This window comes from Camellia sinensis, chromosome 2 (genome assembly GCF_055761805.1).
Source record: "Camellia sinensis isolate YWXY chromosome 2, ASM5576180v1, whole genome shotgun sequence".
NCBI classification, from domain to species: domain Eukaryota; kingdom Viridiplantae; phylum Streptophyta; class Magnoliopsida; order Ericales; family Theaceae; genus Camellia; species Camellia sinensis.
Genome location: NC_138962.1, coordinates 176,966,391 through 176,992,970, shown reverse-complemented (window position 1 = coordinate 176,992,970; position 26,580 = coordinate 176,966,391). Strand labels below are relative to the sequence as shown.

The 26,580-nt window shown below is 33.9% G+C and overlaps 1 long non-coding RNA gene across 1 annotated transcript; it reads right to left on the bottom strand.

Moving 5' to 3' along the window:
- Positions 1–17,519: 17,519 nt before the first annotated feature.
- Positions 17,520–25,385, bottom strand: LOC114289064 (uncharacterized). Its single transcript, XR_014362104.1, has 4 exons — positions 25,230–25,385; positions 25,037–25,090; positions 17,815–17,884; positions 17,520–17,712 (listed from the first exon to the last, which is right to left on the bottom strand). It is a non-coding gene; the product is annotated as an uncharacterized LOC114289064 (long non-coding RNA).
- Between the last annotated feature and the right edge of the window lie 1,195 nt (positions 25,386–26,580).

Sequence of the window (26,580 nt, the reverse complement as noted above, 5' to 3'; positions counted from 1 at the left end):
TCTCTTTTCACATACACAGAGAGGAGAGGTGAAGTTGCTTGTGCTAATTGAAGTTTCATGCATCTCCTTCATTTGGTTGTTCGCTTTCTCAATATCTGCGATTATTTTGCCGTCATATACACTTGTTTTAAGCAACATGCTCGTTCCCTTGTATATATAATATTATCTACTGGGAAAGTCTATAGTACATTTTGTTCAAAAAATGTACGGTACATAAAAAATCAATGGCTAGGATTGAGCCACATCATTAAAAGTGACATGCTAAACATGTCACTTTTTATAGTTATGAGTTAAAATCATATTTTTCCATAACTATAATCAAATTGATCATAACTTAGTTATAACCACACCTCATAACCAACACCATTTTGTTCATAACTAATATCACATATTTCATAATCATAATCACATATCTCATAACCAACACCACTTTAAACATAACAAATATCACACATCGCATAACCATTGATCACATATCTCATAACTACTACCCACATAAATCATAACCACATCTCATAACTAATCCCTTTGAGTCATAACCGACATCACATATCTCATAACCACTAGTCACATATCTCGTAGCCAATACCTTTTTATCATAACCAACATCACATATCTCATAACCACTAATCACATATCTTATAATTAACACCTTTTTACTCATAACCACACCACTTTGATCATAACCAACATCACATATCTCATAACTACTAGTTACATAACCAATATCTTATAACTCATAACCATTAATACATATAGCATAACCTCATCCTTTGACACCACTTTGCTCATAATCATTACCCACATATCTCATAACCACTAACACATATAGCATAACTAAACACCCTTTGACATCACTTTGCTCATAACAATTACCCACATATCTCATAACCACTAACACATATACCCACATATCTCATAACCACTAACACATATAGCATAACCAAATACCCTTTGACACCACTTTGCTCATAACCATTACCCACATATTTCATAACCACTAACACATATAGCATAATCAAACACCTTTTGACACCACTTTGCTTATAACCATTACCCACATATCTCATAACCACTAACACATATAGCATAACCAAACACTCTTTGACACCACTTTACTCATAACCATTACCCACATATCTCATAACCAACATCACATATATCATAACTACTAATCACATATCTCATAACCAAACACCCTTTGACTTGTAACTATACCATTCTGCTCATAACCAAAATCGCATATCTTATAATCACTAATCATATATCTCATTACCTTTACCCACATATGTTATAACCACATCTCATAACCACATATATCATAACCACTAATCATATATCTCATAACCACTACCCACATATAGGGGTGTAAATTTGGCCCACGAGCTCGCGGCACACCCCAAGTCTACTCGTGTCCTAGGTAGGCCCAACTAGGCTCGAGGCTAAACCCAACCTAAGATATGTGTTCTAGAGCCCGACCCGACCCTGGTGTGTTATGGAGTGTGACCCATCTCGTGAGCTCGTTCCGAAATTTTCTTCCCCATCTGGCTCGACCCGACCCCAATGGTTCCCTACCCCCTTTGTCAGTGCAATGGTAAAAAATTTAAATCAAAACAATTTGAAAGAATCATATAACCGTTAATTCCACCAACAATCAATTTTTATTTTATTTTATTTTATATATATATATATATATATAAATTAACTCCTCCCTCCCAAGTCCTATAAATACCACCCCTCTCACATTTTATTTCTCACAAACAAATCTGTCTCTCAAACTCTCATTCTCTCTAAACTCTCAACTCTCTCAATTAATTTTGAAGTGTCATCCCTAAGTGACAATTACAATTGATCACCTATCTCTATTTTAGATTTATTTTTAGTCATGGTATCTTCATTAAAGATAATAGAAATAATAATATACAAACGATATACTTTTTAAAATATCTATATACACTTATAGACATATATATATATATATATATATATAATTTAACTAAATTTTAATAAAAAATATGCTGATAAAAATTATCTATGACGTGATTTTATTTTGTTGCACTAAATAATTTTTCTCCTAAATTTTTTTCCCAACTTTTCTTCATTTTTTTCTCCACTCAATTTTCTTTCTCTTGATTTGTCCTAGTTGTGCCTGAGCTCTCTCTATTTCTTAATCAGACTTCTCTATTTCGCTAAATCATCGAACGACCATCGTTGATAGTTCTTCCTCACTGGATTCTTCTTCTCTATACTCTTGTGTCTCTGCAATAGATCCTTGAACTCGTCACTATTTTCTTTGTCTATTTCAACACTATTCATTTTGGTGACATTTCTTTATCTAGTAAATACATTTATCTCAAAACTTTGGCTCTTTCGCATTAATATGTCATACATATACAAACCTTTGGCCGTAGTTATGATTTTATCAATTTGTACATATGTTATAGAACTGTTGGGATATTTTTTTCAATTAAATTTTTGGGATATTTACCGATAAATCTTATCCAACAGACAGTTGCACCAATTGGTCCCAACGTTGCATCTGTTGTTCTAATTAGTCCTATGGGCATTGCTTCCGACCCCCAATGGGGGTGACCCCCAGTGACGTGGCAGCGTGTGGTTGGCTGAAATCCAAAAAAAAAAAAAACTATTTTTGCACCAATCAGGGACGACCCCCAGCACCCCCAGCTGGGGGTCTAAGTCATTTTCCTTAGTCCTATTAGTGGGGAAATATCTTCCCGTTTGATCCTATTTCTCTTATTTGGTGACATTTAGTGGTCAATTATACCCTTCCTTTTCTATTAGGATGTTTTTGGTGGGATTAGTTGTGCATATTTGGCAAGTCAAAAATTTTAGTAGAAGATGTTTCCTCCATTATGTTAGGGTTTTGTGATTGTTGTGACGGGGTATGTGGGAGGTGCTTTGTGTGCCGGACTGACGGAGAATCGGAATTCCGCTGTCGACATTCTTGGAATTTTGAAGGCATGGTTTGTTTTTGGTGATTGCGTGTTAGGATAGCTATGTTGCGTACATATGTCAGTTCAATTGTATGGTGTGCCACACCGAGGTCATTTGTCTGTGTTGGGCACATTCGTATTCAATGTTTTTATTGGGTTCATGTGTTTAAATCAGTGTGTGTGGTGCCACATTGGGGTCATTCATTTTAAATGGGTTGTTTCAGTTCAATGCAAAAAGTACAACAAGCCTTAGTGTACTTACCAATGTTGTGGCACCCAACAAACACCCTGAGCATGCTACGTGGCGAGCCATACTCCAAACCTCTAACACACGGGTTGTGGCAGGTGACCAACACCTATTCCAAAAACATAATACAACACCAAATAACACGGACACACGCGTAATCAACAATCTGGGTCTTTCGCGAATGTGGGCTTTATTCACAAGTGTGCTTTGGCTTACTTATGTGCAAAAGCTGATGCTAACCCTTACTTCTTTTACAAGTATGACAAGGATCAAGAGAACCGGCTTGGCAAATTGTTTTGGGCAGATTCAAGGTCTCGCCTAGACTATGCTGCATTTGGTGACGTGTTGGTCTTTGATACGACTTATAAAACGAATGCATATAACAAACCTTTTGTTATTTTCGTCGGGGTCAATAACCATTTTGAAACCACCATATTTGCATGCAACTTGCTTGTTGATGAGACAATTGCAACATACACATGGGTTTTGCAGAAGTTGTTAGAAACCATGGATAACAAAAGATCGGTGTCAGTGTTGATAGATGGGGATATGGCCATGCGTGAGGCAATACAAAAAGTCTTTCCAAATGCCAAGCATCGTCTATGTAATTGGCATATGCACAGAAATGCCAAGCGAAATGTTCGAGTCGATGGATTTGAAGGACATTTCAAGCATCTCATGGATCTTGATGCGAATGAGGTTGTATTTGAGAAAGCTTGGAGTAAGATGGTCAGAAAATATGGCCTTCAAAATAACAAGTGGGTATCAGACACCTACAACAACAAAGGCATGTGGGCTCAGTCATATTTGCGTGGTCATTTTTTTGCTGGAATGAAGAGCAGTCAGCGTTGTGAGGGTATGCATGCTTTTTTCAATGAGTGCCTCAAATGAAAACTGAAACTATTCGAATTTGTTAGATGTTTTGACATGGCCCTTTATCGATTACGGAACAAAGAAGCGGATGCCGAGGCAAAAACTGACAACAGTGATCATTGTCTTACCACAACACTTCAGCCTCTAGAGAAACATGCAGCAACCATCTTTACCAGACGTTTGTTCTTAATGTTCCGAAATGAAATAATTGAGGAAGCATTGTTGATTTTTGATGGAAGGAAAGAGGAGTTCGATCATCGCATATACAAATTTTCAAAGTACACTGAATTTGGTTCCACATGGGAAGTGTCATACCATCCCGCAACTAGCATAATGAAATGTAGTTGCAAAAAGTTTGAGTTCTTTGGACTTCCTTGCAGCCACATGATTTCTGTGATGAAATGCGAACACATGACTGAAATTCTCCCAAGTTGTGTGATGCATCGTTGGACAAAGCAAACAAGAAAGGTTGGTGAACAACATTGCCAAGCCCAATTCTCTAGCACTCTCACACAGGAGACGCGTTTTGGGGTACTTTGCTCTTCTTTTACTGAAATGTGTTACTATGCCTCACAAACATCTGAAGGATTTGAAGAGGCTAGGAATGCATTTTTCACTATGACATGTCGGATGAAGCAGCTTTGCATGGCCAAGGGAACTAATGTTGATGAAGGAAAAAGTTCACTGCCGCCATTTGGGGTTGGGGATTCGAAAGCAGTGAACACGAAGGGGAATACTGGGGGATCCTACATGGCTAAACCTCGAAAGCCAAGGCGATGCCAGTGTTGCAGGTATACATTATATTGTGCTTTGTGTCTTAATTTTGTTATTGTGAGGTAGTATTGACATTTTTGTTCTCTTTAATGATTGGTGATTTACTTGACAATGTAGGGTCGTCGGCCACACAAGGAGAACTTGCCCCCAAAACGATCATAAAACGGGACAAGTGGGTAGTAATTTGTTTGAGGAATAGGATGATTATGATCCAATTGGTACTCCCACCCCTTTTACACTGAAGCGTCCCAGGAATAATATTAGGCCATGTAAGACCCACCCTGTGAAGAGACGACTTTTTGTCACTAATGTGGATACGTCTCCAGTGCAGTCGAGCAAGGATGTTAATGACTTGCGTAGTTGCGATGCACAAGTCGTCCAAAATTCAGCGTTCATTGATGCGGATACGTCTCTAGGTGATTACTTTTATGGCATCTTTTCAGTTCAAATTATGTTCATTTTGCTTACATTTGCTTTGCAAATTTTATGCAGCTGCTTAATTCTAATTTCTTGATATGCCAAGATAGATTTTAGCTAGAACATTTTGATGTCATAACTAATTATGATGTTTACAACTTGATTATGAAAATAAATAATTTACGAAAACAAAATGACAAAAGAGTGTGTAATGACCAATATATCAAAATTCAATTTGTTATGATTTGAATCATAAATTTCAAGTGAACAAACCTTAACGACAATTTAATTTGTTTTTGCAGGTGTTGCTATGGGTAATAGTTGCTATGATCGAGCAGGTGATATTGGAGCTAAACTAAGATTTTTTTTTAAAAAAAAAATTGAGGACTTAAATTTGTTAGTATTTTGTATACATACTCTTAAACGATGGTTGATGGATATTTGTTTTGTTGTATGGACTTAAATCTGTTAGTATTTTGATGGATATTTGTTTTGTATAAATTTCTAGCAAAGGCTATGAAGCCATTTTGTTTAGTGTTTTCGCTCATTTTCGAAGCAAATGCGCAACAGCAAGTGCATATAGAAAATTGAATGCCATTATTCAATCGTCTTTTCCCATAAAATATTCTCTTGAAAATGGCCAAACCATCATTTTAGCTCTGACAATTCTTTGCACAGTAGCATTTGCCACCAAAACGTCAATTGGAACTAATTGGCAGCATGCCTTGTTATTGTCGACCTCTTGTTTACTTTTATCATCGATGTTCTATGATTCGAGAATTTTATTTTTTTCATCTTGAAGAGTTCAGTTGGTACACCCTTCTCAATCTAGGGTCTTGGCCTTTTACAGCAATGAAAAGGATAAAGAAAGGTGACAGGCCTTTTACAGCTTTTAAAATTTTTATAAATATAAACTGAAAACTAAAAACGGAATAATTACCAAACAGACCATAATATTGTAATCAAGTCACAAAGTTTTGTGATATAAAATAGAAAATACATAACTGCATCACTAATTGGCGTAACGAAATTGTTTAAAATTCTAGAAAATCACAAATGTCGTAACTAATTTCCAAAATTTCATAACATTAACCAAAAATTATGTAACTATCCACTAATTGGTGTAACAAAAACATCTAAATTTTTTAAATAATTCAATCACCAATCGGGATCTCTAATGATACAGATAAACACAGAATGTAATGACAATAATCAAATAATTTAATCCACGACTTATAGCCATGGAACAGAAAATGAGAGTTAGAGAAAAGTAACCAATAGAGCGAAAGGAAAGGGAATATGAGTAAGAGAGACTGAACGGACTTGTCGTCTGTGAAAATAATGTCAAAGATGGTGTTGTTTCCGATAAGGAACATCGGAGATATCTACAGTGACAGTAAGGAATGAGAGAGATGTTTGATAGATGAAGAGAGCTGAGATAGCAAAACAGTACAACAAAATCGTAATATTCATTTTCAACAGTTCTATAAGATATGTACAAATTGATAAAATCATAACTACGGCCAAAGATTTGTATATGTATGAAAGTTTAGAGAGAATGAGAGTTTGAGAGACAAATTTGTTGTGAGAAATAAAATGTGAGAGGGGTGGTATTTATAGGACTTGGGAGGGAGGAGTTAATTTATATATATAAAAATAAAAAAAAATAAAATTGATTGTTGGTGGAATTAACGGTTATATGACTCTTTCAAATTGTTTTGATTTAAATTTTTGACCATTGCACTGATAATGGGGGCAAGGAGCCATTGGGGTCAGGTCGAGCTAGATGGGAAAGAAAATTTCGGGGCGATCTCACGGGATGGGTCACACTCCATAACACACCAGGGTCGGGTCGGGCTCTAGAACACATAGCTCAGGGTCTTAGGTTGGGTTTAGACTCAAGCCTAGTTAGGCCTACCCAGGGCACGAGCGGACTTGGGGTGTGCCACGAGCTCATGGGCTAAATTTATACCCCTATATGTAGGTAGTGGTTCTGAGATATATGATTAGTAGTTATGATATATGTGATATTGATTATGAAACAAAGGGTGCTAGTTATGAGATGTGGTTATAATATATGTGGGTAAAGGTAATGAGATATATGATTAGTGATTACGAGATATGTGATTTTGGTTATGAGCAGAGTGGTATAGTTATAAGTCAAAAGGTGCTTGGTTATGAGATATGTGATTAGTAGTTATGATATATGTGATGTTGGTTATGAGATATGTGGGTAATGGTTATGAGTAAAGTGGTGTCAAAGGGTGTTTGGTTATGCTATATGTGTTAGTGGTTATGAGATATGTGGGTAATGGTTATGAGCAAAGTGGTGTCAAATGGTGTTTGGTTATGCTATATGTGTTAGTGGTTATGAGATATGTGGCTAATGGTTACGAGCAAAGTGGTGTCAAAGGGTATTTGGTTATGCTATACGTGTTAGTGGTTATGAGATATGTGGGTAATAGTTATGAGCAAAGTGGTGTCAAAAGGTGTTTGGTTATGCTATATGTGTAAGTGGTTATGAGATATGTGGGTAATGGTTATGAGTGGTTATGGGATATGTGGGTAATAGTTATGAGCAAAGTGGTGTCAAAAGGTGTTTGGTTATGCTATATGTGTTAATGGTTATGAGATATGTGGGTAATGGTTATGAGTAAAGTGGTGCCAAAGGATGTTTGGTTATGGTATATGTGTTAGTGGTTATGAGATATGTGGATAATGGTTATGAGTGGTTATGAGATATGTGGGTAATGGGTATGGGCAAAGTGGTGTCAAAGGGTGTTTGGTTATGCTATATGTGTTAGTGGTTATGAGATATGTGGGTAATGGTTATGAGTGGTTATGAGATATGTGGGTAATGGTTATGAGCAAAGTGGTGCCAAAGGGTATTTGGTTATGCTACATGTGTTAGTGGTTATGAGATATGTGGGTAATAGTTATAAGTGGTTATGAGATATGTGAGTAATGGTTATGAGTAAAGTGGTGTCAAAGGGTATTTGGTTATGCTATATGTGTTAGTAGTTATGAGATATGTGGGTAATGGTTATGAGCAAAGTGGTGTCAAAGGGTATTTGGTTATGCTATATGTGTTAGTGGTTATGATATATGTGGGTAATGGTTATGAGCAAAGTGGTGTCAAAGGGTGTGGTTATGCTATATGTATTAATGGTTATGAGTTATGAGATATTGGTTATGTGACTAGTGGTTGTGAGATATGTGATGTTGGTTATTAGATATGTGACTAGTAGTTATGAGATATGTGATGTTGGTTATGATCAAAGTGATGTGGTTATGAGCAAAAAGGTGTTAATTATAAGATATGTGATTAGTGGTTATGAAATATGTGATATTGGTCATGATAAAAAGGTGTTGGTTACGAGATATGTAACTAGTGGTTATGAGATATGTGATGTTGGTTATGACTCAAAGGGATTGGTTATGAGATGTGGTTATGATGTATGTGGGTAGTAGTTATAAGATGTGTGATTAGTGGTTATGAGATATGTGATATTAGTTATGACAAAAAGGTGTTGGTTATGAGATATGTGACTAGTGGTTATGAGATATGTGATGTTGGTTATGACTCAAAGGGATTGGTTATGAGATGTGGTTATGAGATATGTGATCAATAGTTATAAGATATGTGATATTTGTTATGATCAAAGTGGTGTTGGTTATGAGATATGTGATTATGATTATGAAATATGTGATGTTAGTTATGACTAAAATGGTGTTGGTTATAAGATGTGGTTATGAAATATGTGATATTAGTTATGAACAAAATGGTGTTGGTTATGAGATGTAGTTATAGCTAAGTTATGATCAATTTGATTATAGTTATGAAGAAATATGATTTTAGCTCATAACTATAAAAAGTGACCTGTTTAGCAGGTCACTTTTAATGACCTGGTTATGAAGTAATATGGTATAAGTAAATAATTGAATATAACTAAGTTATGAGTTAATATGGTGATAGTTATGACTAATATGGTATAGGTTATGATATAAAATCATATAAGTTCATAACTAAATGTATGGTACACCTAAATGTACCATAGCATCACCCCTACCTTATACGATAGAAGTGTTTTGCTGATGGAGGTATACATGTTCATATCTGATGATTCTGAGAACTCCATGAAACTTAGAAAAATCTTCTCAATGGAATATTCTTGTCAAATGAAGTTGCTGTGACCCTGGACAAGTATCTGTTGTCATCTTTTGAGGGTACTATGCAAACGAACTATAATAATTAGACTATAAAGCTTCATTGGTGCTGATTGTGTAATATACGTAAATAAAATTACCCTTATTGAGTAATGTACTTGAGACAAAGTGACTAGGATAGCATATGATCTTTTTTGTTATTAAGCAATAGAAAAATATGGATTGATCTAATGCATCCCGAAAATTACTCAAAATTTGTTCATCAGGCAACCCGTCCTAGGCCATATTTGACTATCTTAGTGTGACTTTATATTAAAAATTATGATGTAGGAAACATTCAGTGACTCTGAAAAAGGTTTCGATAGAACTGCTAAAGTTCTTGTTGATGAAAGCAACAATACAATTTTTTTTTGAAAAAGACTAATATAGAAGTGGATGTAGCACTTTGTATATTTTTCATTTCTCTTAACTTAAATTTAACTAGAAGACATTGAATCATGATAGAATTAAGCACTTCATTTTGTTGAGGGTGTTAATTGCGATCCAGAGGTCCTTTCGAAAGAGAATCATAATTAATACTTGGAATCAACTTTAACATGGATAAATGTAACGCCCTCAAAAAAAAGTACAAGACAACATTCACAAATTGTCATAAACATAGGGGAAACATCATCTCTTCATTCGTCAGAGTTTTCTTTACAAAAGATATTACATGCAATACATTTTTATAAACATTCATCTTGAAACTATAGTATGTAACTCTAACTTCTAAACAACAAAAATAAGTGTCCAAAGGCCTTACAGCTTTCCAAGTTAACACTTGGTTACAACAAAAGAAGAGTTCTAACTCTTTACATATAAAGCTCTTGGCTTGAAATTTTACATTTAACACCAAACAAAATATGTAAAATGGAGTCTTCCACCCCTAAACCTCCCAAGCTATGTCCTTGGAGGTGGCATGCCCTCTGTACCTGAAAAATGGTATCCCAAGTAGGGTGAGCCAAAGCCCAGTAGAGATATGCAAAACAATATATGAGAATTAACTAAAACATTAGCATCCGATAAATGTTAAACACTAGTCTTCGTCCCTCAACCCCTCCTACCAGTCACTACTATGATTCCCATACCCACATCTCAACCTCTTCAGGTTTGGATAGATTTCAAATTTCAAAACTATAAAATAAAGAGAAAGAAACTTGAGTATTAACTGCAGTGGTTATAATTATGAGAGTTTCAATGACCAATTTCATTTCTATTTAATTTTTAAAATCTGTAATATGATAGCGATATTGACAATGAACTAGCAGTCTTTGCAATTTTAAAAAAAAATTGTTTAAATATTGTATGGATTAATGTATGTAAGGAGGTTAATTTCATCAAGTTTAGTTGACATGCTAGAAATTACAAAGTATTATTCTTATTTTGGTTGGATATTCTAGTTTTATTGACTTAATGTTTACAGTGGATTCCCCTATGGACACTTTGTAGGACATTTTTGCTGACATTTGGGATTCAAAAGAAAGGTTGTGTTTGATAAAGTTTTAAAATTATGATTTGAGAATAAAGTTGTATTTTGAGTTTGTGAGTTTTGAAATTATGATTTGAGTGTGAAAATTTTGTTTGGTTATGAGTTTGGAATTGAGTGATGTGACATATGATATTTGATTCAAAAATTTACAACTCATAACACAACCCAAAATTCTATTCAAAGCTTATAAAAATTTTAAAAAAAAAATTCCCAAAATATTTTTTATTTAAAATATAAAAATAACAGGTGCCAAAAAAAAAAAAACACGAACACTGTTCCGATCAACCGGCCAGATGTCCGAGGGGATGTCCGGGAGGATGACCCAAAATTCAAAATCCTCTGCTTTTCAGAATGGAAAACACGAAAGAGAGAGAGAGTAGCCAAACAAGAAAGTTAGAAATATGTTTTGAAATGTGGTGGAATCACAATTCTAAAACTCCATCCAAACAATGCATACAAATGGAGGAGTGGAATTAAGTTTCCAAAGCTGCACCAAACACAAGTTTTCCCATATGGATTAACATATGTAGGAAGGCTAATTTTACAAAGTTTAATTGCCCTGTTGGAGATTTAAATTTGTTTTTGAGTGGATATTTCAGTTGATATAGCGACCCCGGTCTCTTCCCACTTGATTATGGTATCCGGACTTAGGTTTCGTAGATTCTGTCATTGTATAATGGTTGTTGTTGTCCTTTATTTTCTCATTTGGAGTTATAGGTTGTGTTGGGCAGGGTTGTTTTAGGTTGGTTGGGTTCGGAAACCAAGTGTTGCTGTCCAGTTTTTGGGTTGTTCGCTCGAGCGAGGACTTGGTCGCTCGAGCGAGGGTTGTTTTTGTGTCTGGTGGATCGAGCCAGATTTTATTCGCTCGAGCGAGAGATTGCGTCTAGTATAGGCCTGAGGGCAGTGTTTCTTCGCTCGAGCGAGATTTCCTTCGCTAGAGCGAGAATCCTGTCGCTCGAGCGTGCTCCTGGGTTGCAGACTTGGAGCATTGCATTCTTGGCTCGAGTGAGCTTTTCTTCGCTCGAGCGAGGGTTTCGTGTGTCTGGTCGCTCGAGCGACCAAGTGTTCGCTCGAGCGAGCCTGTCGGGTTTATATACGCAGCAGCGGTTTTTAAAACGTTTTTTCACATTCTTTTGATCCTAAAACCCTAGTTCCGAGTTCTCTCTCCCTCTACTCATCTTCTCTCTTAGGTTTCATCACCTTTTAGGGTGTTTCTACCCTAGTTGCTTTATTAAAAAGGTAGAGTGAGTCGAGAGCTTCGTTTTAATCTAAGAGTTCGTAGTTTTGGAGCATTTGGGTTTTTGGGTCATCATCTCCGTCTTCTCCATTCGGGTTATTTTCTTCGAGGTAGGGATTTCCTACTCTATTCTATAAGTTTTGTTCTAAGTTTTGGTATTTTGATATGTTGGGAGTACTTTGGTAATTTTGGGAAAAACCCTAGTTGTTTTAATAAATTAATTTGTATAATTAATTTAAGGAAATTGGGAAATTGGTTAAAGGCATGAAATTGAGGAATTCATTGATTAAATGGTGTAGTTGGGTAATTAAAATCACTCGCCTATTGAATTGTTGATATATTTATTTCCAGTCTAGAAATAACTGTTTTTGGGCTATCGGTGGAGGATAGTTGTGATTATTGTAGACATTGCATGTGGATTAGGAATAACTGAAACTAATCACATTGGTTAAGTCTTTAATTTTGACTATTGGATTAATACAGAAAATACGTGTATTGATTGAGCATTGCATTTGCATATTGTTTGGGAGGAGATAGGGGATGTACTCCACGGTTTAGGGGAAGATAGGGGATGGACCTCTAAACCGGATTTTGTTTGGGAGGAGATAGGGGATGGACTCCATTAGCATCACTATTATGTGTGCTTATTATATTGAAGTGTTTTTACATGTTATTGATACAGCACTACCATGTGTATCAAACGGGAAGTATGAAGTGTTTTGATATGAGCATGAGTCTCATTTGTTTTGTTGATATTGAAAGTAATGTGAATATGTTATATAGTTCACTGTTGTAAGTTTGGCCAGGTTCTGAGCCATATTGATAATAATGAAAGTGAAACGTGTCATTGACATTAGTGTCATGAGACGGTAAAATGATATAATTGATTATCTTGGTTAACCATCTATTGGATGCTAATGCTTTATTCAATGCTTATATTTGGTTTAGTATTTTTCTACTGGGCTGTGGCTCACCCTTTATGGGAACATCATTTTCAGGTTCAGGTGATAAGCTACCTCCAAGGACTTAGCTTGGAAGGATTTGGCTTTTGGATTCTGAAGACTATCTTTAGTTATTTGTTTTTATTTGATAAATAATCAAGCCTACGGCTTTATTTGTATTTGAGTTAGAACTCATATTTTGTGTCCAAGTATTGGCTTGGAAAGATGTAAGCCCATAAGGCATTTAATTTGATATTACATGTAATGTTTTATTTAGTAATACTCTGATGAATGGGGTAATGAATTGTTTTCTTTTAATATTACATGTCAATGATATATATATAATGGGTGTAATTTGAGGGCGTGACAGTTGATGAATTGGAGATTTTAGTTGTATGGGTTTAATTTTTTTATTCATTTTTTGATATGTATGTTCCATGTATTGGAGACGCAAATTTAAAATTAATATATATATATATATATATGTATTAGGATAATTATACTTTTTGTCCATGTAGTTTGATCAAAATTTATTTTAATCCTTATTGTTTTAAATTGAACAATTTGATCCCTATACTTAAAGTATAATTTTAATTTGGTCATTTCATCTAAATTAAGGTTAAAATTAACAAATTTGAGACACTTGTCAATTATTTGAAGTGCATAGACAAAATTAACAAAAATTTAGATTGGAAGAACAAAACTGAAATTGGGTTTAAAGTGTACGAACTAAATTATTCAAATTGAAGCAATAAGAATTAAAATAAAATTTAGATCAAACAATAAAGATGAAAAGTGTAATTAATCTATCAATTTATTATTAGAAATGACATAATTTTAATTGTATAATTTAGAAAATAAATTTCAGTCATGGATTAAAAACACAAGCAGCCCAGCAGCATAGGGAATCCCCGGATCACCTTCCGCTTTGTTCACCTTGCAAAGGAGCCACACTAGGGCACCCGTTTAATAATTTTAAGATTTGAAAAAATCATTATCTATAGAATCAGATTATACTAAAAAATTGTATTTATTAAATATTCAGGTTAAATTTAGTATAAAGAATTATAATCTAGCCCAAGCTCACCTACTTCTAAAATATTAATCATAATTTTATATTATTTTAATTATAAAATAAAGTAGAAAAAATATAAAAGACAAAAAATATATATTTTTCAACGGCTTAAATTAAACTATTTGTTAAAAATTATATTTATTTCACCATTAAATTTTATTACCATTCCAAATTCAAAAAAATAAAAATAATAAATAAATAATTTAATATTCATTGAAAATAAAAAATAAAATTTAATAGTTCATATTTATTGCCTTAGGTGAATGAGTTTGGAATTTGAAATTTTTTGAACACTAGATTTGGAGTGTTTAGATTAGACTTAGGGGGTGTTTGGCAAGATTTTTTTTTTTTTTTTTTTTCTGTGTTGCTAAAATAGCTAATAAAAACAAAAAAAAGGTAAATAATTAATAAAACAAAATATCACATTCTACCCATCAATCAATCATTTTGTCTCTCACAATTATTTATTCAATTATAAAAAAATACACAAGTCATCACGAATACAACTTTTTTTCATCTCATAAAATAACGAAAAATTTAAAAAACTAACTAAAACAGTCAAGTTGCCAATGATGCCTCAATGTCGACCGTGAACTGAATGAAGGTAGTCTCTTTCTCACTCAGGAAATTACACTATGTTTGATTATTTATGTGTTGAATTAGAGGTTTTGAAACGGTTGGGCTTTTCTTATGTTCATATCTCAAGTACTTGAGGTGTTTATTGGCTCATTACAAATACCATTTTGATGAACCTGAACCATTATTGTATATCCTCCGTAAAAAAATAAAAAGATAAAAAAAGAACAGAAAATTATTTTATGTTTTTGAAAAATAGATAATTTATTTTCAAAAATATATTTATTATCTATTTTTTCAGAGACAAATAAGATAAAATGAAAATGTTACCATTATCAAATAGAACTAATTTTTTCATGAACGATTTCAAAGTATCAAAATGGGACTCAAGTTTTCTTATATTGAGATGTGAACATAAGAAAGTTAAATTCAAAAATATCATTTATGAAAACCTCCTCAATATTAGTCGCCAACGTAAATAATTAAATATGGATTTTTTTTTGTGGTAATATTCTATTAAAAAAAAATTTAGAGAATTGACTCACTTTTTAAATTATTTGGAAAACTAACCTGCTTTTTGAAAATGCGATTTTAAAATTGAAATTACATTTGCAATATGCAATATATCTTAGTGAAGTCTATGTCATCATAAATCACATGCGATTTCAAAGTGAAATTGCATGTTGAAAATGTAATTTCAATTTAAAACTACATTTTCAAAATGTGATTTTAAAAAGCAAGTTAGTTTTTCAAATAGTTTGAAAAGTGAGTCAATTCTCTAAATTATTATTATTATTTTTAGAATATTGAAAAAAAAAAAAAAACTCATTCAATTTGCCATTGACGATTCTATTGATATAATTCCCAATAAATCACTCCCATGTATGATGCACATATATATATATATATATTCGATCCTCATGCTTCTAAATATTACAATATAACTCCAAAATTAATTTTAAAATTTTAAAATAAGACCGTGTCTAAGCGTGTACTTCCTTCAAAAAAACATTATTACAAAAATAGGACAAAACATCAATAAATCTCAAATTTTAATTTGTTAAACTATTTGGTCCTACTTTTTATTAATAAGTCTTATTTGAATGTTAAAAACTCACTATAGGCTTTTTTTAGATTTCTCTCATTTTCGAACATCAGCAACATTAACTACACCAACAACATCATCAAACATCAACTACATCATCAAACATCATAAAACATCATCAACATTGATCAAATATCAACTACATCATCAAACATCACCAACATCATAAAACATCAACTACATCATGAAATATCATCAACATCATAAAACATCATCAATATCATCAAACATCAACTACAACATCACCAACATTGTGAACATCACCAAACATCAACTACATCTTTAACCTCATCAAACATCATCAACATCACCAACATCATAAAACATCATCATCAAACATCAACTACATCAACATACATCATCAACATCACCAACATTGTAAACATCATCAAACATCAACTACATCTTCAACCTCATCAAACATCATCATACACCAATATGGGATACAATATATTGATGTTTATACAATATAACAAACAAAGATACCATACCAAATATAAAATATAAAAAATAAAGATACCATACCAAATATAAAAAGAACTAAATGGTTTACAAAAAAATACTCAGGACTAGATAGAGTAACATTTCTCAATACGGGATTTATGAGTAATTTTTTCAAAACAATAATGGTGTTACATACACCAATTAATGTACTAACTTATGACATTATTATTGACCTCACTCATTATACAAATTACAAAAATTAAAAATATCTTAAATTATATCACATGATCTATTAATATACTAATTAATACATTAATTAATGTATATAATATTATTCTAAAAAAAAAAAAAACACCATGTGGCGTGTTCCCACCATGCCCCCAAAAAACATTATTAAAAAAATAAACAAACCATAGGATTGTCTCATATGTGCTTAATAAGGCTATGATATGACACCTATTTTTGAAGTGTTTATAGCTTGCTATGTCTACGAGAATGCAGCCGGAGGAAAATATTCTCTCTATCTTGATTTCTCTTGGCGATTCACCTGGTGATTCACTTCGACTCAGTTTTTTAAATAAATAAATGTGTTTGAACTTGATTTTAAGCTCAGTCAGTAAACAAGCTAGGATCATACTTGAATAAACCAAACTTGTTTATTTTTATTTAAATTATATATAAATAATAATAAACAAAATTTCATTATCGAGCTTTAAACCAAACTTGAGCTTGATTAGTTATCGAACCAAGTTCGAACTGTATAATCGAGCTTTATAAACAAACGAACCAAGCTCGCACCGTATAAAACTTGCCTCAACTCAATTCATTTGTAACCCTCCTAAAAAGTGCTTTAGAACCCATATACGGAAAATCTATAATCAAATTCAAATTCAACCCAAGCGATCATAATTCATTGAGAAAACCTATAATCACTAATACTTTTTTTTTCTTTTCCTTTTTTCCCCTCTCTTTTTTTATTTATTTATTTTATTTATTTTTTTGCCTGTGTTTTCTTTAGATTGAGTTAATTGTGGCAAAGAACAGACAAGGATTCGGCCAAAGAGCCGGGACATTGATGAACCCTTTTAAAATCCTGCACTGCTTTCAAGAAATTGTTGTATTGAACTATACATATAAACTTGTTCACATTTCAAAATGATCCTAATATACAACATAATCTCTTAATGAGAAAAAATATATATATATATATTTTTCATTTTTTCGTTAAGTCAACAGTGAATGTTTGGTATAACAAGCAAGCAAATAGTCTAAAAACAGCAGTTAACAAAAATAATTGGCAGACCATAAAGAGCTCTAACAAAAATCAAGGTGAATTTAACTGCTGTAGCTTAGCTTTAGTTGCATCAAGTTGTCCTGTAAAGTAACCAGCAAACAGATGAGAAGAATACGTATTACAAGATTACTACCCGTGGTAAAAAAATAAAAATTTAAGGGAATCAAAAATAAAATTCTCACTCTGTTCAAATGTGGTTGCTTTCTGAGCAGTAGTACGGAAAAATATGTTCCCATTTTTCTGATAAACAGCCTGCAGACAAGTAACGCAATTGTTTCTCTGTAAACTTAATTGATCAAAACAGGAGAAGCAAAGGCTAGCAAACAATATACGGCACACGGTGCTCTGAAAGTTCAAAGAGTTTATTGTGAATGACAAATTAAGGAAAAGTAACGCTCTTATGCAATAAGCACATATGACACGACATGAAAATAAAAAAATCATAGTCACTTTAATGATATCACCCGTCAATTAGAGGATGAAATTTCAAGTTCAAGCTTCCGTTTTAGTAGTGAACATGCACTGTTGCACCAAGTGGCAAGAGCCAAGACTAAAAAGCGGGTTAAAGGTTCTACTGCTAAAAGCTTAATTCATGATAAAATGGCTCATAAAAATAGATCATTAAAAACTTAGGGGGCTTAAGATTCGACAGCACAAAACTCAATTCAGCATAGAAAGCTGACGGCTTAGTTAATGATCTTCTCCGAATGCCCTTCCCCTCCTCTCTTTTGCACAGAAACTTTATATGAAATTATCTCAGTTACATGGGTTCAATCGTAAAATGATGAAGATAATTAATACTAAGCATTTTAAACAATACGTTATGCATTTTTGTTATAATGTATTTGATGCAAGAGAATTGATGAAAAAAACCTTCACAAATTATGGCCAAGTAACATTTTTTTTTATATAAATAAATTATTTCCAAGTACATGTGAAGAACTTGAGAACAATAACTTGCAGATCCACCAATTATTGCAGGTGCAACTAAGCACATCACAGTGCATGGGTTGTAATGGAACCCATCTAAAGTCTATGCTACAGTAAAATTCAGGTTTACAATATATATATATATACTGCTACCCTATTTTTTTCAGTTGTCTTTTCTCTAATTTTTGCCACCTCCCTGCATTCCCTAGAAAATATAAAAGGAAATTGCTGCTAATAATTTCTTATAGATTAAGCTGATGAAGAAGAAGAGGATACTGTCCTCTTCAAGAAACTGAACAAATCAACAGAACCCATGCTTTCTTAATTGGGGCCTTTAAATATATATTAAATTGAGGCCTTTAAAATATGTTGATGACAAGAATCTGGGATAGTTAGGCTACCCACTACAATTGAGAAGGAAAATACCTAGCTGATTAAGCATCCCAAAACCATTTGTACCACGTGGGTTCAACCATCTATGACTTACAACCTCGTGATTCTCATTTCGTCTTGTCTTAGGAATGATGTTACACAGGTTGTGACCCCAAGATATTGCCATGTTTTTCTGTTCTAGACCCTCCATCCTCTGTAATGCTAATAAAAATATTGACCAGACCACACTTCAAGATTTTGATCTATTCAATGGAAATTTATATTTTTTGAAATATCTTTCAATTAATATGGAGTATTTTAGGAAATCAAGAACTTATAAAACTTTATTTTGAGAAAGTTTGTGCTGTCTTTTCTTTTTAACTGTTTAATGACCTGATCTGTACCCTCTCATCCTTCATCAGATTTTGAAATTTTAATGGTCTTTTTACAGTTATCTGAACAGTTTTCTTTTCTTCTTGACAGGTCCTTTTTTCCTATTTATTATTTTTTTTTTAAATTTCCATTTTTAACTTTGGAAGACAATAATCCATAATTAATTTTGCCAATTGGACAAACTAGGTTGATTTTGGATGACTAAAAGTTGTTTACAATTTGGGTAGGGTTGTTGGTTCAGGTTTAGAAAGATTAAGATTATGCTACTCTTATGTCTTCCCTAAAAAGGACCAAGAAGCAAAATTTTGCTCCCCCAAAATGTATATTTCCATTTTTTGGAGTCCAGTGCAACCCTCTAATGACTGACTGACTTGAACTTACTATAACTTTTGAACCTTCAATCTTCTTATGCTTCTAGAAAGCGTAAGAAGTTCACATTTACTGATAATATCATTAAAGTTAATAGAAATTCAGCCAACAAAATATAAAACTTAGGCTCTGTTAAGCAAGTGGCTATTTTAGCTTAAAAAGTCACTCAAAAGTCAAAAAGGCAAAAAAGTTTTTAACTCATACAAAAAAATCAAAAAATCCTTTGCATTCTCTCTACAAAGTCAAAGATTCCTTCCCATTCACACTACCTTTTGCATATTTTTTCATAAAAAGCCAAAGAGTCGTTCCCAAACATATTATTGTTTTTTTTTCACCTCATATTTTAGTTTAAGAGCACTAAAAAGCCATTTCCCAAACAGGCCCTTAATTACATTGATCAGTATGCTGATAGACAAATAAACCTGAGAAAGGGAAAGTAAATGCTACTATTTAAAAACTAAAAGGACTTTGAAGACACCAAGAGAAAACAGTTCTACTCTGGCAGATTCCTATTTTTAAATGATCCAATGCTGAATTACTTCTCTAGAAAAGCTTAAAATCACAATTACTAGTGTCAACTTCGCAAATCTGTCTTTCCCTTATAGCTCTAACTGGGGCCTATTCTCTATTACATCCTAGGCAATCATGTCTTCCTACAACTGCTACCCATGTTCTCTTTAGACCTTGCTCTATTCCTTCTTATCACACCTTCAACTTAAATGACATCACACTTTCTCATAAAATTATCTGTTGGTAATTATGTTCCTTCTTTTTTTTTCTTCTGATCAGTAACAAAGAAAATTATATTAAAGAAGTGCCAAGGGGCACAACCTAACAGTACAGTTTAGATTCCAACATTATTATCTCAACTACAATGTTTTTTTTCTGAACATACTATTTCCAACTTTTTAATAGTCAGCATGCTATTTATATACTCAATCTTATCCAACGGATGACATTAGTTTGCTATATATAATTACTCTATTAATCAAATCCCTAACCTATGACACACAACATTCTGGAAAGATTCCTTGACTTCATTATCCAACTCTTATCCCATGAAAACATCCTAAATTTTCGCACTGGTAATAATGCAATACAAGAAAAGAAGGTTATTTTTTGTTTATAGTTTGACCATTGGTTTTCACAAGTTTAGCATACTTACTTAAATTTACGTCCTATATAATCTATAATAGTCTTAAATATCTCAAGACCATTAGGTATTGAGTATCACTGATGTGGTGAAGATCCAATTACAGTTTTGGTGGGAAAAGATTGCTTGTCTAGTTATCATGACGAATAGAAAACATAGTTTAAGAAACTGTTTTGTTTAATAAATATACTTAAGTAGCTTGTCATTGGATGACTGCATGGAAGCCACATATCTCTAGCTTGTTATGGGTGGTTACAAGTTAACCACTTGTCACCTTGTTGCTGATTTGTAGTTTTTTTTTATCCCTATGTACTTCACTATGAACTAACTTCATAAGCTACCTGTAGGGGGATTTGAGGTAAACAATGATTAGGAGAATAATTAGAGAGGCAAAACTATGTTAATGGTCCAACAAAGATGGAATGGCTGGAGAATAAGTCAACAAAACTCTAGGAAGAAGAGAATGGTTGTGCACAAATGGGCAACATCTTCCCAAATTCCCAGAAATCCTCCTCTTGGACCTTGGGAAATGGGTCCTATTTATAGGTTTTTTTTTGGTACCAAAGGATAGCAAATGGCCAAATAAAGTAAGGATATGTGTCCCTTAGAATCACATGGAATATTCTGTCTTGGGCCACCAGGGTGAAGGTGCTACGTGTCCCTCTACATGTACTGTGTACTATCTGTTTGACACAGATGTCTTAGCAAGTGCACTTGCGACGGGAGTGTTTGCCGCTGCAACTTGCCTTTTCAACTTGAACCTCAGCAAGTGCACTTGTGGCGGTAATATTTGCCGCTACACTTGGCTTCTCAGTTTAGTTTAACCAAGACATGCATTCTTAGGACTTCATAGCCTGCTATCAGCTATGTTCGTGTTCACCTCAACAAAGTCTCCACCCTTAGTCACCTAACCACGAACTCTCCAGCTTTCCATGACGAAGGCCACAACCAAGTCTGCTATCAGCCATGATACGCCTTAGTACCAAACCTAAAGGGGCTTCCTTGGTCCTGTTGTGCAATCAAGGCAGGTCCATGACCTAGGTAAATGGAAAGGGAGTCCCTTGCACTCGGGCTACCCTGCTCCCATCTTCGCGGGGTTACCGCGGGATACTGATATCTTTGGGTCTGCTATCAGCTCTAACCAGTAGGCTTTGGGGCTTGCTATCAGCGCCAAGCACTAGTCTCTACTTGTGGAGGGGGAGCTTCTCTCAAAGGCTGCTATCATCTTGACAGGGCGTTCCCTCCGCAAGTTAGTTGCGGCGGTTATAGTTGTTGCGGTGGTTATTTCCCATGACAAGTTCAAATGGTGGCGCCAACAACACTATAGATGGTGGCGCCGACAAAGTACCTCCGCAACTTGACCGCTACAAGCGCTGCCTCTACAACTTAATTGCTCCGGTTTTCTCTTTCTCTCAACAACTTTAGATGTCGGCGGTACTGGCAATACTTGGAATGGTGACGCTAAGACAGAGTGCCTTAGCAACTTGACCGCTGCAAGTAATGCCTCTACAACTTGACTTAGACATTTTTCCCTAATAAAATCCACTCGGACCCTTGGCGGGTCAGACCTGCTTTGGCCTACTGTTGGCCCACTTCCCCTGGGCTTTAGCCCATGCTCCTTCAGCCATTCCTAGTCGCCTAAAAAGGGCAACCTCCGTACTTAGGTCCATACTTGATTCGGAGATTAATTTCTGACCCTCTACACTACCTGTATTTGGAGATTCAAATATCAAATTTTGGTAATTATTATAGCCTTAATTTGCTGTTTGTTAGGCCTTGGTTTTGAGTCCCATAACCTGTTTTCTTGCATAATTTCAAGCTTGTTCCGAGTGTTATTCGGACCAAGGTCATACTTTAGTTGTTCGAACCTCCCATCAATCACTTTATTCTTCGAATCTAGAATTAGGTCCTAATATTTCTATTTTGAGAACTAAAACTATATAATCACCAAACAACATACATCACAAAACGTTCTTTTGTACATGTCTAGCAAATCTATCTGTGACTAAATCAAACTGGAAATGGTTGCCCACATAGTAAGGCCATTTTGATTAGTAAATCTTTCTCCCTCTAATTTCATATTGTTAAATTGTTCATGTCCATAATGATGTCCATTTGTGTGATTTGTACGCCTATCATCTCTTAACACCCTACTACACACAACAAGTGTGTTTTTTCCAAGTCACTGTAACGATGGAAAACACCTTGGCTTTAAGCCTTCACATAATCACTTACATTTTTTGGACAAATGTAATGTATTAAAAGAAGAGTGCCTCAAAATGGAGCACAGCCCTATACACCAAAAGTATACAAAAATGTCACCTACACGACCCAAAGTATCTACAGGGGTATACGATTCGCCAGAAATTAACAAAAGAAATAATCAATAGACAGGGTCTATAATCCCGAAAACAAGGAAATAAGCATCAATCCCATCAAACATTGAAGTGAAATCTCTCTCTTAAAAAATTCTCTTGCTCCTGTCTCTCTCTCTATAACCACATCAAGCAAAGAGGGGAAGCCTCCCAATACTTCCTCACGCAACCCTTAGGCCAATATCCCTTTCATGTTTAATCTTTGTTGAACCATTTTCTTCCAAAACTATATAGCATGTATCAAAAGTTTAATAACAAGTAGTTGGTTTTAATATATCCCTTTGTACTTGTTCATAAACAGACAAATACTTTACTGGATGGATGTTAATCTTTATAAATATATAGGTTTTTGCCCTGCCCCTATAAAGAAGAAAATTAAGAGTACATAGGAGGGTAATGAAGGATTTGCAATGGCCCTTGACCTGATTGGGATAAAGGGCATGGTTAGCTGAGGAAGTGCTGAGGGCAAGTTTTAGGACTGAGATTAGACAAAATCTCGGAACATGCAGCCATGTATGGAACCATGGTCTGGTGGGGTTGCTCCCATAGAGAGAGACTAGGTTGGGGTTGGGGTTGGGGTTGGGGTTGGCCTATCCCATGCCAAACTCATTGCCATCCCTGTTTCCTTGTTCATTGGGTATTTTTTTTGGTTTTTAAAGTCCAATCAACTATGTTCATTAATCTACATCTCACCCATACAACTTGTCCTATTTAGTACTTCAGCCCTACACAGCCAGTCCCAAGTAGAAAATAAAGGAGAAAGGAGGGGTGTTAAGTAGATAACATCCAGCATAAACAGTTCTCCTTAAGTCTTGATAAATGAGCATACCACGAAAATAACCCACTTTGGCTACAAGCATGTTTCTTACGGAAACGTTAAATGGTTGTGGGCCCGTTCAACTGTACTATCCAAACTCAAAGTTGACTGATATATGCACAAATTGGTTATCAATTTTGGACATTTTTGTGCACATCCTTCAGCCCAAGGGAGATGAAACAGCCCTAGATCCATCTCTTAAAGTTAGAAGAAAATTACAAACTGTTTTCTGCTTCCCCTGGATTTTCTTTGCCAAATTTTTCTTAAGCTGTGTTTGATTGGACGATTTGGGAAGGGATTAGGAAAAAGAAAGGGAAAAGAGAGGTGAAATGTGACCCTTTTCTAATCCCTTCCCGAATCCCCCCAACCAAACACAGCGTTAAGATTTCGCATACAGATTGTCATAAATTCTTAATCAACCTACCTAGGACTTATCCATTGGCTCTAACTTGATGGTAAAGCAGTATTCATCATCCAAAGCTGCTGATTTCTAATACCAAGACTCCCTAATAAGATCTAAAATTGACACAACATTGTTCCTCCAGTTCCCCTTCTATAATGGATTTTCATTTTTTTTATTTAATTTTTTTTTCTCTGTTTATTGTTCGAGGATTTGTTATCAAAAACCCATACGCCTTGTTACAAATGCAGTTTGAATCATTTTATGAAAATAAAATAAAAAATTAAGCAAAATTATTTTGTAACCAACACAAATTAGTTATAAAGGTTGAGATATCATCCTCTTCATTCCATTCATGATTGTATGGGAAATGAAATTTGGGGACAATAATATACATTTCCTATAGAGACTAATTTGTGTCGTGTTTTCCAAAGTGAAGTAAAATAAACAAATAAACTTGTATTATTTTAGGTTAAATTGACCACAAAACATCCTTGGACAACAATTTTTCCTCCATAATTCATAATTACTAAAATTATAAAAAAAAAAAAAAAATTAAAAGTAAGGAGGGTTTAGGGTTGTGGGTTTTGCAAACCCGAGAGGATGAAAGATTGTTGAGCTCCACTATAGCAATCTCGTGGCTTCTTATCTGTGTAAATCAAAACAAGCATATATATTAAAATTTTATCATCATCACCATTACATATGTATACATATAGATAGATATATAGATATATAACTCTGCTATTGGAGAGAGAGAGAGAGAGAGAGAGAGAGAGGTACTTTACTTGTTTCGTGAGATGGTGAGTGGAATCTGCAGCAGCATTCGAAGTGGACGAAGCTGAAGTCGATGCAGCCATTTTGCCTTGTACACTTCTACCTTTCTCTTCTATCCTTCGCCTAAATTCTAAATGCGTGGGCAATTGAGAATAAGTATAAAAATAAATAATAAAAAAATTAATATTATATGTATTATTTAAATGGTAAGAGAGGTCTTGTTGAATTTAAATTTTACTTAAGCTTTTGAATAATATTTTTATATTTTAATATAAAAAAATTGGTTACGTGACAGAAAGAGAAGCCATCATACTATTAGATATTAAGGCCAATTTTGACATCTCTCCAAAAAGATAAAAAGTCAAAAAATTACTCAAAAAGTTAAAAAATTATCATTATTCATCAAAAAAAATATTAAAAAAATAATTTTCCACACATCTATAAAACTCAGCAATCATGTCCTTTCAGCGCTGTGCAACGTTTGTTAACAAAAATTGCACAGTTTGGGTTTAATTTTCACACACTGTTGTTCATCCTGTGGGGGTCTATCACAGGTCTCGTTTTGATAATCTGAACCGTTTAATATGTAGAAATCGTCGAGTATTATATATCTGTAAAAAATCACATTGATCGGATATCGATAACTGCATGATCAAATCAATTTTGTATAAAAAAAAGGATGGTGTTATAATTAACAATTGAAAAAAAAAGCAAATCTGATCAGATAGCTATCGACATCCAATCAACGTGATTTTTTATAGGCATATAATACTCGACGAGTTCTACACATTGAACGGTTCAGATTATTAAAATGGGATCCGTGATGGCCCCCACGGGCCGAACAAAACCGTCCAGTGCAATACCCGAAAAGTAGCCAATAATTTCTTACCATCAATTCGGCTGTGCAGCTTGTACGACTGTACAATACACATCTCTAATCTTCTCCTATACACTTCTTTATACAATTTTTTAATGAACATTTTTTTATAAAAAGTCAAAAAGTTAACCCAAACATCCATATTTTTTTCCTCAACTTTTTAGTCCAAAAAGACAAAAAGTACACTTATTTAGAACACCTCAAACAACTCCTAAGTCATGTATTCACATATATAATAATATAGATATAAATAAACCTTCATTTGATGTGAGTTTTTTTTTTAGTTTGACTTTTTTACTTATTTTTTAGTTTTTTTACTTAGTTGATTAAAAAGGGCGGGTTGGAAATGATGATTGATTTTTTTTTATAATTGATTTGATGATGGTAAAAATAATAATAATAATTAGATATGATATTTTACCTTATTAATTAAAATAGGATATTTTATTTGTATTGGTCAATTTAATCTCAAAAATTTATCCCAA